We start from the raw sequence: 4,890 nt of genomic DNA, 5'->3' as shown, positions 1-4,890 counted from the left end.
ACAACATGATCATTGAAGATGAAAGAGGTTTGAACTTGCCATGTTTCTATGACAATGTTGGCACCCGAGTGCAGCCCGAGAGGAACCCTGATTGGATTGAAGCTTTTCTTGCAGCTCATCGAGGTGTTGAAAATGCCGAGACTCATCACCAGCTCACCCAAGATTTGATTGATCACCATTGGCAGTTGCATGGCCAATGATTTATTACATTCATTTCCCATTCTTGTATGTGTGAAACATTCATTTCGTATTGTTGTATGTGTGAAATATTTGTTATTTGTTTAATTCTTGTTGACATTTCCGAAAAACATTGTTGTAATAATTATGACGATTATTGTGTGATGTAAAACATTTATTTTATGTGAATGGTGTGTTGGTTCTAATATGCAATTTGTCAAAAAACCATGTTTTGAGGGGTTCACAACCCGGACGAGCTACAGACCCGTATCTCCACCCCGTAAAACAGAATATTCTGTTTTACGGGGTGGAGATACGGGTCTGCTAGCTCGTCCGAGTTTTCGGCCGGCGAAAAGTGAATACAGGGCCCTCTACTCGCGTTTTAAGGGGCGAAAAAATACGGGGCCTGTTAGACATGCTCTTACATGCTTTAGTTGAGTGTTCACATGCGTAGCTATTTTGGTCAGCCTGCAAAGGATTGTCTCAACGTCAAACTGCACCGGTTATATCCTAGTACCTGGCCGTGGGCTCAGGATACATTATACTCAATAGCTTTCGACAAGTTTGATAAGGCGGACATTACTCTGGTGATATCGGCAATTTCACGAAATAGATGGAGTCATGATGATCAAGGCTACTGTACAACCCAACAATGACTGTAGAGAATATCGCAGAAACTCTATTCTTGTTGGATAGTTTAAAGAAAAAAAAAGGGTGTACCTATTTCCACATGGGAGAGGCCGGAAGAAGGGGCCATTAAACTGAACTCTAATAGGGCAACAAGAGAAGAGGATGATGTGGCATCTTGGGGTGGTGTTGCTCGAGACTCACTGGGATTTAGGGGAGCATGGTGCAAGCTTTATAGACAATTACTGAACCTTTAATTATTGAAGCTTTCTTTTTTTTGACTTGTAATTATTGAAGCTTTCGCACTAAGAGATGCTGCGGTTTTTTGCCAAAGAACGTCAGTTTGAGAAGGTTATCTTCGAGGCAAATTGTATGGAGCTGCTGGCAAGAACGGAACAATCAGAGGGCTATTGGTTCAATTCTTCAGGAGTAATTGAACTTAATTAGCAGTACTTTCACTAATTTTTATTTTAGTTTTGTTCGTAGAACTGCCAATTCTGTAGGGCATGAATGAGCAAGATATGCTTGTGTTCATTCTGCATCTGTGGTATGGCTATGAGTTAGTCCTCAGTTCCTAAAACATTGTATCCAGGCTGATGGATGTTCAGCTTTTTAAAAATTAATAACGTTGGCAGGGTTTCCTGAAAAAAAAATTAGTTCTATAGGAAAGATGGCTAGTTAAACACCTTTGTTCTATAAATAAGCACTGCATTATTTTGAAATGATTAGCACACTCATGTCCATCACCTCCAGCACCGTGTCCTTCTCAACTGCTGACGGCTGTACAGGTCAGGCAGGAGCTGCCCAAAAGCCAACCGCGACGAGCCGCCGTTACACCATGTCAGGTTGCAAGCGGGGCGGGTTGCGGCTGGCCGCTACAAAGCATCGCGGGACAGCACTGTGTCAGCGGACTCTCGCGTCTTGCCGCGAGGTACCGCTAGAATTAGCGTGGACATTGCGGCAGACCGCATCATCCCGCAGCAGACCGCAAACGCACGCATCCTTTTCCGCTCGCTAGCTAGCTATGTACATGGACGTTTTCCCCTCGTATGTCAACCACCATTACCCAGCAGAAAAGACAATGAGACTTAAGGAACAGTGAGACTCAGTATCTCAGTCTCATACAAATCGTTTGGCCCCTAAATTTCCGCAGAAAAATCACACGAAATCAATGAAGTTCATGCTGCCAAAATGAACCATGACCACAACCACAAGGTACTGAACTGATTATAAACCAGAAAGGCACTGAAACAGCGGAATCAAGTACCATGCATCGGCGGGGGGCTTGCGGAGGGAGGGTGCTGGGAAGAGGAGGTCGGGGCATCGGCGGAGGGGCTGAGGCGTCGTGGAATCTCTCTTGGTCAACGAGGGTGGGGACTGGGGAGCGTCCGCGACTGGAGGGTGGCCGTTTTGCGGCTTATGCAGTTTTGCGATTATCTAGCGGACCACGCGGCCTGACCGCTTTGTCCCGCGAGTAGAGTTGCGGGTTATTTAGCGGCGCCGCGCGGGGCTTTTTCGCGGGGTGGACCAGCGGCGTGGCGGGATATCCTGCCCCACTTGAAACACCACAGCAGCGGCTTTCTTGTAGCTAGACATACACTCGCTCCCGGAGCTCCCTGGCCAGCCTCACCTTGCCTCCACCTCCACATACCTTCCGCATCCTTCAATGGGTTGATCGTCTTCTTTTCTTGGCCCCGTGCGCGGGGGGGGGGGGGGGTTGTTAAATACGGTCTGTCTAGATGTATTTATACATGTATTGTAACTGTTGATGTCTATATAAATAAAGCTGATCACGTGGTGGAGACACACCACGAAACCCTAATCCTATTCTCAAACTTGGTATCAGAGCTGAGCCGATCTCGGCCCTCTCGCTCCCGCCGCCGCCGCCATGAGCTCCTCCGCTCAAACCTCCAAGGCCCTCGGCCCTCTCCTCGCACCGCCCAGTGCCACCACCACCGCCGCCGTCACCACCTCCGTTCCACCTCCGGCGGTGCGTCTCAATCGGAGCAACTTCATGCTGTGGCGCACTCTCTCGCTCCCAAATCTCTCCGGGGCGGGACTTCACGGCTATCTTGATGGAACTACGGCCGCGCCGGCGGAGACCATCGTCGAAGGCACTGGTGATGCTGCAGTCACCGTGCCAAACCCCGCCTACGCCACATGGTGGATACATGACCAGCGTGTCCTAGGGCTACTCCTCTCGTCCATGGATGAAGACATCGCCTGCCAGATGATCGGCAGGACTACGGCCGCCGCAGTATGGGAAGCAGTCCACGCCATGTTTGGTGCCCAGAAGCGTGCCAATATTCGGCACATCCGTCGGCAGATCCAATATCTGCGGAAGAACGACATGACCGCCGGCGAGTACATGAACAAGGTCAAGGTTCTGGCAGACACCATGGCCGCCGCCGGATCACCACTCAAGGACGATGAGATCATTGACTACATGATCACAGGGTTGGGCTCCGACTTCAACCCCCTTGCGGCTTCCATGATCCGCGATAACCGCGCTGACTCCCTCGCGGACTTCTACTCGCACGTGCTCAGTTTTGAGTCTCTGTGTGTGGGTCAGACCCAGACCGATGACTGGCCCTCCTCTGCAAACGCAGTATCCCGGTCTGGCTCTTTTCCCGCCGCCGGCCAGCCATCGCAGCACCGCCCCTACGACAACAACTCTGGGCGCCCCGGCACCGGTCAAGGCGCTGGTGGTGATCGTCGCCAGAACAACGGCGGCAGCAACAACTACGGTGGGGGCGGCAACTACGGTGGGGGCGGCGGCAACGGCCGCCCCAACGACGGTGGCGGCGATCGCCGTCAGTACAACGGCGGCGGCAACGGCCGAAACAGCCGCAAGAAGCAGCGGCCACAGTGCCAGTTGTGCAACTACTGGGGGCATGAGGCGAGCGACTGCCGCAACCGCTTCAACCCTGAGTTTGTGCCCCCACGCCAGCGCTCCGGCAACTCGGCGTCCACCAGCTCCAATGACTCCCACTGGCAAATGGACACGGGGGCGACGGACCACCTGACGAGTCATCTCGAGCGCCTCCACATGGACGAACGATACGGCGGGAAGGATCACGTGCAAGTAGCCAATGGTGCAGGTTTGTCAATTTCTCACATTGGTCATTCAACTTTAGCCGGTTCCTCCCTCCGTTTGAAAAATATCCTGCATGTTCCAAATATCCACAAAGATCTTATTTCTGTATATCGTCTCGTTTCCGATAATTATGTCTTTGTGGAATTTCACCGTGATTTTTTCTATGTCAAGGACAAGGCCGCGAGGAAACTTCTTCTTCTCGGTAGAAGCAAGGGCGGTCTCTACCCAGTTCCTTTTAGTCGAGCCTCGTCATCATTGTTTCGCCATGCCCTCTCCAGCACCAAGACCACATCCGCGCAATGGCATCAGTGTTTAGGTCATCCTACAAATAAAATAGTGCAAACACTTGTTAGGAACAATAATTTATCTTGTTCGTCGTCAGACAATATTGTGTTGGTGTGTGATGCTTGCCAGCGTGCAAAGAGTCACCAATTATCTTATACTGCATCTCATCGTGTTTCCACTATGCCTCTTGAGTTGATCCACTCTGATGTTTGGGGTCCTGCTATTGCCTCCTCCGGAGGTTTTAAGTACTATGTTAGTTTTATTGATGACTACTCTCGGTTTTGCTGGATTTATCTTCTCAAACACAAGTCTGATGTTGAGCAGGTCTTCTACACCTTCCAGGCACACGTCGAACGCCTTTTGAGCACCAAAATCAAGGCAGTTCAGTCCGACTGGGGGGGGCGAGTATCACAAGCTCCATCGGTATTTTCAGCGCACGGGCATCTCCCACCGTGTGTCCTGCCCTCATACATCCCAACAAAATGGTGGTTGCGGAACGTAAGCATCGCCACCTCGTCGAGACGGGCCTTGCCCTGCTCGCTCACGCCTCCGTCCCTCTACGGTACTGGGATGAAGCCTTCTTAACGGCGTGTTATCTTATCAATCGCATGCCTACCTCTGTGCTTAACAACGACACTCCTGTGCAGCGCCTCCTCAAAATAAACCCCGACTATTCCTTCTTACGCATTTTTTGATGTGCTTGT

The 4,890-nt window shown here is 50.9% G+C and overlaps 1 non-coding gene across 1 annotated transcript; it reads left to right on the top strand.

Moving 5' to 3' along the window:
* The first annotated feature begins 3,220 nt into the window (after window positions 1-3,220).
* Window positions 3,221-3,359, top strand: LOC124679928. Its single transcript, XR_006995345.1, has one exon. It is a non-coding gene; the product is annotated as a small nucleolar RNA Z247 (small nucleolar RNA).
* The last annotated feature ends 1,531 nt before the right edge of the window (window positions 3,360-4,890 follow it).

This window comes from Lolium rigidum, chromosome 7 (genome assembly GCF_022539505.1).
Source record: "Lolium rigidum isolate FL_2022 chromosome 7, APGP_CSIRO_Lrig_0.1, whole genome shotgun sequence".
Classification (NCBI taxonomy): domain Eukaryota; kingdom Viridiplantae; phylum Streptophyta; class Magnoliopsida; order Poales; family Poaceae; genus Lolium; species Lolium rigidum.
The sequence above is the reverse complement of the archived record's forward strand: the minus strand, read 5'-3'. Positions and strand labels throughout refer to the sequence as shown.